We start from the raw sequence: 15,177 nt of genomic DNA, 5'->3' as shown, positions 1-15,177 counted from the left end.
TGTGCCATTACGAGAGCCAGCTGTTTACCCGCTGCTGGCTGCCTTGATGTTACTGGCTCTACAATTCGATGTCATAAGTACGAGAAGGAGAAAACGGAAGTCCCTGATAAAACTAATGTAACTAAATATTCTCTGGAACGACGGTTTCAGATTATTACTTTAAATATACACTCCTGGAAATTGAAATAAGAACACCGTCAATTCATTGTCCCAGGAAGGGGAAACTTTATTGACACATTCCTGGGGTCAGATACATCACATGATCACACTGACAGAACCACAGGTACATAGACACAGGCAACAGAGCATGCACAATGTCGGCACTAGTACATTGTATATCCACCTTTCGCAGCTATGCAGGCTGCTATTCTCCCATGGAGACGATCTTAGAGATGCTGGATGTAGTCCTGTGGAACGGCTTGCCACGCCATTTCCACCTGGCGCCTCAGTTGGACCAGCGTTCGTGCTGGACGTGCAGACAGCGTGAGACGACGCTTCATCCAGTCCCAAACATGCTCAATGGGGGACAGATCCGGAGATCTTGCTGGCCAGGGTAGTTGACTTACACCTTCTAGAGCACGTTGGGTGGTACGGGATACATGCGGACGTGCATTGTCCTGTTGGAACAGCAAGTTCCCTTGCCGGTCTAGGAATGGTAGAACGATGGGTTCGATGACGGTTTGGATGTACCGTGCACTATTCAGTGTCCCCTCGACGATCACCAGAGGTGTACGGCCTGTGTAAGAGATCGCTCCCCACACCATGATGCCGGGTGTTGGCCCTGTGTGCCTCGGTCGTATGCAGTCCTGATTGTGGCGCTCACCTGCACGGCGCCAAACACGCATACGACCATCATCGGCACCAAGGCAGAAGCGACTCTCATCGCTGAAGACGACACGTCTACATTCGTCCCTCCATTCACGCCTGTCGCGACACCACTGGAGGCGGGCTGCACGATGTTGGGGCGTGAGCGGAAGACGGCCTAATGGTGTGCGGGACCGTAGCCCAGCTTCATGGAGACGGTTGAGAATGGTCCTCGCCGATACCCCAGGAGCAACAGTGTTCCTAATTTGCTGGGAAGTGGGGGGTGCGGTCCCCTACGGCACTGCGTAGGATTCTACGGTCTTGGCGTGCATCTGTGCGTCGCTGCGGTCCGGTCCCAGGTCGACGGGCACGTGCACCTTCCGCCGACCACTGGCGACAACATCGATGTACTGTGGACACCTCACGCCCCACGTGTTGAGCAATTCGGCGGTACGTCCACCCGGCCTCCCGCATGCCCACTATACGCCCTCGCTCAAAGTCCGTCAACTGCACATACGGTTCACGTCCACGATGTCGCGGCATGCTACCAGTGTTAAAGACTGCGATGGAGCTCCGTATGCCACGGCAAACTGGCTGACACTGACGGCGGCGGTGCACAAATGTTGCGCAGCTAGCGCCATTCGACGGACAACACCGCGGTTCCTGGTGTGTCCGCTGTGCCGTGCGTGTGATCATTGCTTGTACAGCCCTCTCGCAGTGTCCGGAGCAAGTATGGTGGGTCTGACACACCGGTGTCAATGTGTTCTTTTTTCCATTTCCAGGAGTGTATTAAAAAACTAAAATCCGCCTCGATTGCGAGAAAAGCACCTAGTGGCAAGTGTTACCCAGGTTTCGGCGTAGATAACTACACCTTCTTCAGAACAACAATAAAACCCACAAGTGTCTAAGAAGACCTTTGTTAATGATTAAAAGAACACCATAGCTATACATTTATAAAAGAAAAAGAAAAGGAAAACACAAAAAGTACATATGTACAAAGCCAAAACCACTACTCGACTTAATGGTGTACGCTCCACCTCACACCGGCCTATGTTCGGTGGGCCATGACCTGCCATTAGCTGTTTACTACACGATAATAAGGTCGTATCGGGGAAGTGTTTCTCACTCATAAATTGCATCTCAATGTTCTCTGAAACTTCCTGGCAGATTAAAACTGTGTGTCCGACCGAGACTCGTACTCGGGACCTTTGCATTTCGCGGGCAAGTGCTCTACCATCTGAGCTACCCAAGCATGACTCACGGCGGGTACTCACAGCTTTACTTCTGCCAGTATCTCGTCTCCTACCTTCCAAACTTTACAGAAGCTCTCTCTTTCTGGAACTGACAGCAGCCGGATCGTCGTCTATCGAGACTGTGCTTTAGCCTTCAGCGATATTGCTGATGGCATTGTTAGGCATCCCATTTATGTGAAGCGAATATGGAATCGACGGCTTCATGGGAGCCATATTCAACGACATGCAGGCTCTCAGCATCCCACGTGCCTAGCGCCTGAGAGGACAGACATTGCTCGCTCGGCCACGCACTACCGTACAGCTGCCTCATGTGTTTTGAGTCAGGAAATGGGATAATTTATAGCGAAACATATATCTAAACGGACAGTGCCTTGACATCTGGATCACAACGCTCTGTAAGCACAGCGACCCACAACAGTAACAACACATCACCTTTTCAGACGAATATCAGGTTCCATCAGACAGGACGAAAGCAGTAATCACACCAATATTTAAACATGGAAACAGAAAAGATTGTAACAACTACAGACATATCTCCTTAATCAGCGTTGTGGGTAAAATCTTCTCAGGTATTGTTGAAAGGAAAGTGCGAGTATTAGTTGAGGATAAATTGGATGAAAATCAGTGTGTGTTTAGGTCTCTTAGGAGTTGTCAGGACCAGATCTTTAGTTTACGGCAAATAATGGAGAATTGTTACGAGTGGAACAGGGAATTGTATCTATGCTTTATAGATCTAGAAAAGGCATATGACCGGGTTCCTAGGAGGAAGTTATTGTCTGTTCTACGAGATTATGGAATAGGTGGCAAACTGTTGCAAGCAATTGAAGGTCTTTACATAGATAGTCAGGCAGCAGTTGGAGTTGACGGTAAATTGAGTTCATGGTTCAGAGTAGTTTCAGAGGCAAGACAAGGCTGCAACCTGTCTCCTCTTTTTTTCATATTATTTATGGATCATATGTTGAAAACAATAGACTGGCTGGGTGAGATCAAGATTTGTGAACACAAAATAAGCAGTCTCGCATATGCGGATGACTTAGTTGTGATGGCAGATTCGATTGAAAGTTTGCAAAGTAATATTTCAGAGCTAGATCAGAAATGTATGGACTATGGTATGAAGATTAGCATCTCCAAAACGAAAGTAATGTCAGTGGGAGAGAGATATAAACGGATTGAGTGCCAAATAGGAGGAACAAAGTTAGAACAGGTGGACGGTTTCAAGTACTTAGGATGCATATTCTCACATGATGGCAACATAATGAAAGAACTGGAAGCGAGGTGTAGCAAAGCTAATGCAGTGAGCGCTCAGTTACGATCTACTCTCTTCTGCAAGAAGGAAGGCAGTACCAAGACTAAGTTATCTGTGCACCGTTCAATATTTAGACCAACTTTGTTGTATGGGAGCGAAAGCTGGGTGGATTCAGGTTACCTTATCAACAAGATTGAGGTTACGGATAGGAAAGTAGCTAGGATGATTGCAGGTACTAGTAGATGGGAGCAATGGCAAGAGGGTGTCCATAATGAGGAAAACTGGGAATGAACTCTATAGATGTAGCAGTCAGGGTAAACAGGCTTAAATGGTGGGGTCATGTTACAAGCATGGGAGAAGCAAGGTTACCCAAGAGACTCATGGGTTCAGCAGTAGAGGGTAGGAGGAGTCGGGGTACACCAAGGAGAAGGTACCTGGATTCGGTTAAGAATGATTTTGAAGTAACAGGTTTAACATCAGAAGAAGCACCAATGTTAGCGCTGAATAGGGGATCACGGAGGAATTTTATAAGGGGGACTATGCTCCAGACTGAATACTGAAAGGCATAATCAGCCTTAAATGATGATGATGATGCTCAATTCTGTGCACTATAGATTATTTGAGGGTCAAGCTCCACGCATAGTAAACGTTACTAGATAACATTAGTCATCGTGATACTGGATCAGTAGCTGTCGTGATGGTGTGGGGTGCCACTGGCTGCACAAGACGAGTTTTTCTCGATCGCATAGCTGGTGGTATGGACAGCAGGTGTTCGATTTCTGAGGTGTTAGGCCGGTGGCTGCGTCCTTTCTTCGATGCATCTGTTAAGTTATCTTTCAACAAAGTAACACAAGACCACATGTCGCATATGATGTGCTGATCTAGTTCATTACAGAGGGTGTTAGACTATTACGGTTGATGAACTTTGGCATAGACCTGAAACGTGGAATGTCAATATTTGTCAAACGTCATTTCAGTCTGGTTAGGGTTATAGTTGCTGCAGAAGTGGCAGCTCTATTTAGTACATTTCGGCCCCTGTATAACTCACGTTTAATCACGTAGTGACCCTATTATACCGTTCTCGCACAATAAGTAAAATTTCGTTATTTGTTATTTTAATGGCCAGCAATCGAAGTTTCTTTACGCTAGAGTACTTCCCGGCGAACTCGTTAACAAGATGCGGTCATCAGCTGCGACGTCGCAGCTGCGGTTTCTCACGGTCGGCGCCCTGCCGGCTATCGCCTCGATGTGGGGCAGGGGCGGCGCGGTGCAGCGGGTCAAACACGGAGAGAGCGCGGCCCCACTTCCAAAACACGGAGCTACAGGCCGTCTACCTCACTGTTTACCTCCACCACTCCGTAAGTAAAGCTCTCTCTCCTGAACGCCTATCCACTTGCTCTGTCGGAGCCCACAAGAAATACTCAGCGCCTAACAGTAATGACAGTCTGCGTCCGTAACGAACCACATGCTCGCAACAGACGCCAGAGTACGGAGAGTAGCGGCTCCTACCTGCTTAAAGATAGGGGGTTTATAGTTGTCTTCAAATTAGCTGCCATTTGACAGCAAGCTGTCTGGACTACTTCCGCCGTCACCCAATGTGATACCGTTGGCTGTCACTGAGTTGCCAACGGGCAATTCCTTGTATCCGTCACTTCTCAAGTACGATACTTCTCGGGTTTGCACGTTAGGCTATTTCAAAGGAAAAAACTTAGCTCAAGCAGTAATTAAAATTACGGACAGTTTTGACTTGCTCGGAGAACTCTCGAGACCTATACCGCATGTGAATTTAGATTTCATCGCATGATTTTTGTAAGTGTTCTTTAAAATTATTTGCCGTCACCGTGGAGAGCGGAGACCTGTGGCATCTCCCTGCCTTGTTCATTTCCGAAGACGCGTGATTCATTGTAGCGATTACAAGCGTCTGCTGGAATTTCTGAAAAAAATGTAAATATGACGAGGCTAGCGCAGTGCGGACAGACTTCTAGTCCGCCGCCTTGGAAGGTTGCTCTAACGCCGGTGCTCGACGGCTGGCGTTCTCGCATGGTACGGAACAGCATCTTAAAACTTTGATCCTCAACTTCTGGAAAACTTTTGGGAAGTGCATCGTACTAGAGCAGTGTTCGTTACATCTATATATATATCTATATCATGTATAATTTAAAGTCTTCTGCTATGTTTTTCTGTCTGTATGTCGACTTCAGTCTCTGGAAATACTGTAGGGATTTAGAATTTTTGATGACGTTTTCACTAACTGATAGACTGAGTCACGAGTAAGATGTCTGCGTATAATTTATTACGGCTACGCCTGACAAGTCATCCAGCTGTAGACACTAATAAATGTATCGCATCTACTTGTTATCACAGACGTCCTTCAAATTTATGTTTTATGCCGGGCTTGGCCAGAAATTAAAGTGACAGATGGCCAAGCAGTTAGAAAAAAATAACATACCTGGCTCGGATCGGTTGATCCATGAGTCATTTTCTAACGTAATTTCCAGGCGGCGGTTGCTCTGTGGTATGAGTACATGACGGTAGTCTGAAGGTCGTGGGGTCCCTATGTGGAACCATTTATTTTCCATTTTCAATTTTTGTGTTGCTTACACTCCATATTAACTGAAATAATTCTAACTGTATAGTATTTATTAATATTTTCGCAATAGGCATGAAAAGGAAGAGCAAAGGAAACTTTCAAATCGGAAATATCTGTCCAAGAAGGAACTGTAAATCAAACATAAAAAAGCTTTCGGTAGCGTGATTCGCTCCCAAACTGTTAAATGAAAGAGAATCTCTTATGAATGTAAACCAAATTTGTTTTTCTATACAAACTTTAAAACAACCACGTAATAGTGAAAACCCTGCGTTTATAATGTGTGCAAGATGCCGATAAAATTACTGTTTTTCCTGTTTCTACGATGAATACCATCCCAGCACGTGTAAACCATCTACTGTAAAATACTAAAAGCATCTAATTTTGTATGCGAGAGTCATTCCGTAAGTATGGTATATCATGCGCACGTGTGGCATCACTATAATCGCAGAAAACACATTCGAAAACCCCTGGCAACCATTACCGAAATCTTTCCAATTATGCTGCCACCATTTGAGTGTAATAATTTTTATTACAATGTCCAGAAATGAAAGTTTGCAAATATTTAGGCATTTGAGAGACGTTCTCACTTTTACTAATGACATATCTGGTCTATATGGCCAGAAACGCTTTTTCGACAAGGACTTTTATTTCATACCAGTCTGATGTCTTTTAAGATACAAATAAGTTTTTGTAATTCAAAATGGGTAAGGTCGAAATCCGGATCGTGTAACAGTAAAATGAAGGCTATTGCAGTCAAAAATTTAACTATGGCTCTAGTCAAAATAAAGACTCTCCACTATCGAAATCAACCGACAGACTGCGACCGCAAGCGAGGGTGGCTCGGGACCAGCGCTTTGAACATTCAGTGCTACACGATGGACTCTCTCCCAACCACCCTACTCACCATATCCCAGTCCACGAGACTCCGACCTCATTCTACAACGGTGGGAACCACTGTGTAGGAGGCGCATTTCGCCGACAGGAGGCACACGTTGATGGCAAAATCCAAAGGCATTCAACGCCTTCCCCATGGTTGACAACGCTGGGAGACTATTTTGAAACACAGCAGTTTATTATGATTCATTTTTGTTCCATTTGTACTCGTGCACAATACATAAAAGTTTAAAATAAATAAATTAAACAAAAAACTTTCCGCGAGGAGACTCGAACCCAGGGTTTACCGATCTGTACTTTCTACTGTGCCAACCGCTGTCTGGAACCTAACCAAACGAAAATAGCTCATGCTTCGCCCGACCCGCGCCAAAAAATTCTGTATTTGGAGCTCCCAATTCTGTCACTTTCATTACTAGCCATGCCCTGCGCAAACTACTAATTTGGACGGAATTTGTGATGACGAGTAGGCGACGTAGCCTTGTTAGTGCTAAATAGATCTGCCGCCTCTGCAGCAGCTACAGCCCTAACCGGACTGTGCATCGGATTGAAATGACGTTTGACAAATATGGATACGTCATTCCACGCATCAGGTCTATGCCAGAGTTCATCATCGCGCTCATCGCCTAACAATAGGGACAGTCTGCATCCGAAATGAACCACCTGCTCGTAGTGCGGTGAACAGCGGCTCCCACCTGTTTAAAGATTGGGGATTTATAACTGTCTTCAAATTAGCTGGCATCTGACAGCGAGCCGTCTGGACGAAGCCATGAGGGGTCACTAGTCAAAATACGCACTATAAGTGTGTGAAAGACGAACAAAATGAGTAAAATCCGTTAGGTGTCTGCTTTCCTTGTCAGTAAAAGCGCCCCACGCTCCTCTCTCAAACACACAGACTAAACAAAGAAAAATAAACAAACTGGCAGAAAGCAAACAGAAAACACACACACACAGCGCACTAAGAGCTTATGCGCTGTCCTGCGACATAGCTGGTTACACGACAGAGGGAGAAACACGGCGTTGCATCAGGAGAACCACGCGGCTCGTTCAAAGTGCTTGGACACGTGCCCTGCATGCACAGCTGCTCCAGCGGTGCGCTGCCACAAAGGCTCAACTCTCGCAACCTCAGTGCCCGCCTTGGCGCTGTTCAAACCTCGTAGCGTCTATCTCTCTCTCTCTCTCTCTCTCTCTCTCTCTCTCTCTCTCTCTCTCTCTCTCTCTCTCTCTCTCTCTCTCAACAGCAGTAAAATACAGCCATTTTGTGGGTACACCCACTTAGTAACCTACACTGAAAAATTACGCTTACGACACTGCAATCCCTATGGGATTCGCGCACAGGATTGCCTCTCTGCGATGGATATGGCTGGTTTTCACGTTTTCCGTCGCGGTTGGAGCAGATTTTCACCTTGGCTCCTCCGGAGACCCAGACTTATTTTACATTTGACTACTTTTAAGAAAGATAGTAGTACACCAGATTTTACATTCTAATCTCAGTTTTTTAAAACATTTTAGATGCGCATCACGGTTTTACCGTCGTTTACACTGATGGCTCCAGACAGGAGAATTTCCTTAGCTGTTCTGTAGTCTTGCCTGATCACGTTACTCGGATTCGCCTTCCTGATTAATATACCGTTTTCGCAGGGGAGCTCCATGCGATCCTGAAGGCACTGGAGCGGATGAGTCGTGTTCGGGGCAATCGATTTCTCCTCTGCTCCGATTCTCTTAGTGCCTTAGAATCATTGCGGAATCTGTACCCAACTGAGGAGATGGTCCAGGTGATATATAACCCACTATACTTGCTCCAACGGCTTGGTAAGGAGGCGTCCTTCTGCTGGGTGCCTGGTCATGTAGGAATATGGGGCAATGAACAGGCCGATCGGGCTGCCAAGGAGGCCTGCAGAGAGCAGGATGTGATCCAGTGTCCTATTCCCTTGCAGTCTGTTATTTCTGCACTCCGCAAGAAGAGCATAAAGTTGTGGGAGGAAGAATGGCTGCCGGTGACGGCCAATAAACTGCGGTTGGTGAAGTCAACAACTCGGCCGTGGCGTACCTCCTGCAGGGTGCTCAGGCGGGAAGAAGTGACCCTCACGCGTCTTTGGATCGGGAACTGTCCTCTCACACACAGCTTTTTATTACGGCGGGAGGATCCCCCCATTTGTGATGCTTGTGGTGTGCACATCTCTGTCCGCCACATTTTAACAGACTGCATTTTATACCGTGATGCACGGTTGATGGGGATCTACCTTCTGTTTTAGCTAATGATGAGACGTGTGTGTCTAGGGTTTTTAAGTTTTGTGATGTGCCTGGACTCTGGCATAAACTTTTAGGCTGGAGGTTTTAGTGTAATGCACAGTGCTAGCTCCTACCCTTCTCCTTGGGTCAGCCAACCACTACCCTCTGCTATATTGCTTTAGCTCCCTCTACCATTTTCTTCCTGAGTTGTCCATGTTTTACTACTGACGGCATGCTTCGTCCCACCCACGCTTCGGTGTGGGCAGGCGCACAGTTTTCCAAGCTTGTTTCCTGCGTCTTACTTTCTGTTTAATCTTATTGTTCTGAGTATTTTCTTGACACCCGTCTCAATCTGTTACTGAGCGGGCGCTGAAGACCTTGCCGTCGTGCGCCCTTAAAACCTTCTCTCTCCATGCATCCATCCATCCATCCATCCATCCATCCATCATATACCAAGTACCGACCACATTTTACATTAGTGCCACACGCTTCCAGTTGAAGAATTTCCTTGGCAAAAGCAGATTTAATGTCTCGCCGACGAAGTGTTTATTACAGGCGAAGCGCACATATGAAATGAGTAGCGGATTCTTCAAGGGAACCGCCCCATGAAAAACGCGGAAAGCTTTTATATGGGTGGCGGTGTGGAGAATTCACCTCCGCTTCTCTCGATTGTGAGACAAATGCCACACGACCCTGGTTTCCTAAAATGCTACTTGTCTTTACAGATGTCCATATCTGGATGTCAGTACCCCACTGCGAGTTATCCATTACTCCACTGCGAGTTATCATCAAATCAGTATTTTCCTTGAGATTCAAAATACCGAGATTAATTTCATTTACACAAGTTTCTCACCATCATAGCGGGAGTACTGCATAATCTTTAGTACCAAAGATGGTTGTTCACAGAATACGTCATGTAAATACCAAACGAGATCAGGGAGCAGATTTTGGAAGTATTTCTGGTTAAGCCGCATCTCCAGGTAGTCCTGGAGTACCTATTAAGTGTGTCGCGTCCCCGACGTCGAGTCGCTACGGATGATACCTTACGAGTAGGGCACGTAGTAAACGTTACATATGTAAAATGTGTGACTTTAAATACACTTTTCCATGTTCGTCAGTGAGAATATGCCCGAGGGCCGTACCTCACACGACCGCCAAATGAGGTTATCATTCATTTCCCCGTCTCATCAGTCCTTCCCCTACAATCTCCATGTGAATCCTGGCATAGTTTCCCCTACACTTAGAACTACTAAAACCCAACTAACTTAAGGACATCACAAATATCCATGCGCGAGGCAGGATTCGAACCTGCGACCGCAACACCAGCGTTGTTCCGGACTGAAGCGCCTAGAAACTCTCGGCCACAGCGGCCGTCATCGTAAAACAACCACTGTTGTAAACAACACCAGAGACTCCATTGAGCAACAAACAATGAATTTTGAGGATGATGAGACAATAGGGTATTTGTCTGTTGCCAACAGCGTGTCCCAAGAGTTCATAGAATTTTTTTCTCTCTACACATAAGTATAAATTTCCGTATTACATGCAACACTACTCGGGGATAGGTATTCTCTTTGCAGTTCAGTTACAAAAGAAAGTGAGCCAACAAACCCATTATTATGTAACGGGACACAGGACGCAATGTGTTGTCCTTTAGCAAACAGCCTTCAAGATTTTTTTTTTTTCGCGAAACTAAGGATTTATCCAGTAGGTGTTACAAGTTGAAAGTCTGGTCGGGAGCAGAGAAAACTGTTGGGCAGACTGACAGTAATATATATATGTAAGTATTCTTATTATATGTAAACCCTGTAGATAACAGGGTAAACCAAAGATCTACATGGCTACATATTTCACTCGACCGTTCACAGCAACGACAGTTTTCTCATGTAGCCCCACCTCTGGTCGTGGGAGAACCTCACAGAATATCCCAAAACACTTATCTACTCATCCACAGGGCTTTCCTATCTATCTCGATTTCCATAACGAATTCTACTAAGGGTGACATGTCCGAAATGTTTGATTGACCTTCCTGCCGCCTAACAGCTCTAACATTAGAGTTAAAGCTAAATCTTAACACTAAATTATAATTCAGCTCAACATTTGATCGATGAAGGCAACATGGTACTTGGTTTCCATACTGCTGCCACATTCTGTTGGAAAATGTTTTAGCGTAACATGCACTGCTAGGCATTTGCAAGGAAAAAAGAATAGCCTTTTTGCTTTTTGGTAAGTGTTGCTACCTTTTGCACTTTCAAGGAGGGAAGGTTGGAGAAACTGTAATTACAAGAACTAATGGTACTGCTAAGCAATTCTCCCAACATTCAGCATGCTGAATGATGAGCGCAGCTGAACTACAGAAGGCGCCTACCACTTCATGCAACACGCGAAGCAAGGACGTATACTGTGGTGCATAAACAGAAGGCGCTAGCTCCGAAACTTCAACAAATAATTCGAATGAGCCCTATTTACGACTACGATGTTGATGCTGTATTATGCCTTTATGGCATTTTTTCTGGAATTAAAGCAGTCTTGGCAGCAGTTTTAGCGAAAGTAAATATTTCGTAGATACAGACATGAAATCTTGCCAATATATAAATACTGTAAGCGCTGCTTCGAAAAAATAGCAACCAAATTTACATGGCTTCATCAAAAAACTGAAATAAATAAATTAGTCTGAGATATATTTATCTGCAACTGATCTGCAGTTTCTCGAAACACTCACGGTAGGAATGTCGGGTGAATTCCGAAGAACTGCGTAAGAATGCTAGCACAGATTAGTACAAAACGGCAAAGCAGGAGACTTTAACATAATCTGAAACCTGCAACTGTAGCCACGGAACGTCAAAATATTTCACTGTAAACAGCCAAAACCTAATTCATGTCAGTTTGCCGAGAAGCATACGCAAATTATTGCAGGCGCAAGTAGCAATAAGCATGTTAGTCAGCTCTCTCTCTCTCTCTCTCTCTCTCTGTCTGTCACACACACACACACACACACACACACACACACACACACACACACACACAAAGCACACGCGCAAAGAAAAGTACACTGTCAATAGGTGTTCTTATCGTCCTGAAATATCGTATGGTACGAAGAGGGACAATATTGGATCACTGCAGTCAACAGAAAAAATATTCCTGGTCTCAGTAAGTCCAGCAATAAACCAGTGTGTACAATGGAAACGATACAAGCCGCAGATTGCGCTCGTAGCTTCACGATTTCTATGGACGCGTTTCGTGTACAAGGAACTCGTTCCTTGGTGAATTACGGATGTAATCTGCAAGCGGGATGCAATTTCTGACAGGCGGTCATTGCAGACCAGAAGTTAAGGGGAAAGTGGGCTGCATTTTCCAGCTTCAATTGTGGGAACTTTCGCTTGAAGAAAGGCAAGGTTCCCGTTTCATCGCGACGCGACGTGAACAGACTTCCCACGGCGTGGCAGTAGACCCGCCGTGAGAACAGGCGGGGCAGCCTTGCAGGAAGTAAACAGCCAACGGCAGCGGAAGCTCGCGAGCAAGGACGAACACGCGCTTGCATTCCGGTTGGAATGTACAAGCAGTGCGTACCCAAACACCAACACTCCCTGTCTTTTAAACACCCACCAGTAGAGGTGAAAGACTTGCTCATCGTGGTAGTTATTATAGAAATGATTTGCTACGAATATGCCTCAAAACGCAGCCGGACGAAACTGAAATCCCCGTATGATTTAATGCTGTTCTTCATTGTCTCGCACAACTAAGTTCCCAGGGTCCACGAGCGCACGAAGCAGCGAGAGGTGAGGGCGGCAGTCTCTCTATCCTCACCGACAAAAAAAAATTATCTACACAAACGGAACTAGGAATGTGAACGCTGAACTTGTAATGGATACCGACTAATAGCAACTGCACAAAGAACCATTCGCGGAATCTCAAAACTATTTCGCCGTAACCCGTGAAACATATGGGTTGTTGTTTTTTAAGTTTACCCGAACGACTCGAATCCGAAGCTCGTCAGGTTGGAGTCCTGGTGCAGCACAGTTTCTAATAATGCAATACTCTTCCATTATGTTCTTATCTCTTGCACTTCACACTTATGCTCCTAAGTAGGCTCATATAAACACAAAGATGTCTACTCTGGAAATGATGGTTTGGCTACTAGATTTCGTCTCCTACAATCGATTTTTGATCCACGTAAAGCCGGTCGGAGTGGCCGAGCGGTTCTAGGCGCTACAGTCTGGAACCGCCCGACCGCTACGGTCGCAGATTCGAGCCCTGCCTCGGGTCTGGATGTGTGTGGGTTAGTTAGATTTAAGTAGTTCAAAGTTCTAGGGGACCGATGACCTCAGAAGTTAAGTCCCATAGTGCTCAGAGCCATTTGCACCATTTGATCCACGTACGCACCCCACAGCATTTGAATCACGACTGGGTTCTCACATCGCTACTTGATTTTTAAAATGTTGGTTAATTTTGGAGAAGTCATTTCATGTCGAATGAAGAAATAGTAGGCCTACTATTGGATTGACCAGGAGATTCATTATCTCTATTTCACTTATTATTTTATTAGATAAAAAGAACTACATAAATACGATATATTTGCGGAATTTCCAAAATCTACCTCTTTGACAACAATGCTATATCCAGTGAAGAAGACTAATACGTAAACTGCTGTTAGCCACTCCAGCTTTTAGCGGCGGAGGCGCTCTCACACAATGAATGGCTTTCTTCGAAACAATCCCTGATTGTGTGTTACGGAATAGGAATATGTCTTCACTGAGTGGGAAGTTTTCTAGCCGTTCCATGTTTCGAAACATCCCCCCCCCCCCCACACACACACACAAGGCGTATGATCAAGGTAGGTGTAATATAAAAAATGGTGTGATATTTTTAAAGATAGTTTCATGAGCAATCTTCTTCTTCTACCTCTTATTCTTCCCCCTCCAAGATTTCACTGATATGTATGAGGAAACAGCATTCTCTTTATTAAAAAATTACGAAGCTATTAATAATCTCACTTTACTGTCCTCAGAAAATCTGAACATTTTCGAAATTAATTCGCTTACTGTGAATTTCCAAGACATCAGCAGTATTAGGTACAGGACTACTAACTAATAATGACCACATGGAAGATTGGGTCAGTCCGGGGAGCATGCACGGATGGCCGAAGAGGTTAAGGCAACCACTCGCGATATTGGGGAAATCCGACTTCGAGTCCCGGTCCGGCACAAATTTCCATGTATCATTACTAGGATGTAGATCTCTGCCTAACACAGCTGATGTCACGAAAATTCACAGACAGTGAATTAATTTCGAAAATATTTAGTATAGCAGTGGATCCTCAACAGTATGTTCTTTCAGGGATGTATGTAAAAATCTGAACAGTTGATCTTACAAACACCATTTATCTAAAACAACTGACGCTCATAAAAACTGTCTGAAAGAGCTAACAAAATCGAGTCAGGCCTAAAACGCAAATATGATATCGAAAAACTGTCTGCGAAACTCGGTTTTGGTCTTCCTAAAGTTGCGTCGTGTGTAAACACAGTGACTTTCAGCAAAACCAATGAATCGGCGCGAAGAGTTCCGTTAGACAATTAAGTTGTTTATTATTTATGTCATATGGCGATTACAGTTCTTACAGTGCGCGGTGCAGTTGTATGTTTGACAGTCTGGTTCCCGCACCAGAGGTGCACGAAATTTCCCTCTAGTAAGCAGAAAATGAACACGTGGTCCGTGTGCAGTTCTCATGTTACGGCCTGTATGCAGCGTGGCGGGGAGCGTGCAGAACGCTCGATGACGTCAGATCGCGAGCCGACGCTATAACGCCCTCAGCAGCTGTTCTGGGTTCTGAGGTGTACAGTTGCGTTCTGGAGAGATCAGACAAACAATAGAGTCGGACGCATTGCTATCGATTTTATGCTCGAAGGATACATATTTCTGAAATTCGATTTATTCAATGTAAGGAAATGTCCAAGTATTCTAGTGAAACAGAAAAAGTTGTTTGGAGTGTTTAATGCATTGTGTGAGAGTTTACGATCATATCCTGATAAATTCCAGGAATGTAAGAGAATGTCTATGTCCACATCTGATTACGTTTTGAAAAAGATCTATGCACGCTTCGAAGTACCCTGCGCCAATTTCCTTGTCGTTAAGTGAAGATGAATTTTTTTGCTTTTAAAAAT

General features: G+C 45.1%; 1 protein-coding gene across 2 annotated transcripts in view; it reads right to left on the bottom strand.

Moving 5' to 3' along the window:
- The window catches only part of LOC126285454 (mitogen-activated protein kinase-binding protein 1), an 855,827-nt gene that overhangs the window by 395,209 nt on the left and 445,441 nt on the right, over positions 1-15,177 (bottom strand). The window lies entirely within an intron of this gene.

The sequence above is a fragment of the Schistocerca gregaria genome, chromosome 8 (genome assembly GCF_023897955.1).
Source record: "Schistocerca gregaria isolate iqSchGreg1 chromosome 8, iqSchGreg1.2, whole genome shotgun sequence".
NCBI lineage: Eukaryota > Metazoa > Arthropoda > Insecta > Orthoptera > Acrididae > Schistocerca > Schistocerca gregaria.
This window is presented reverse-complemented; position numbering and strand designations above follow the sequence as displayed.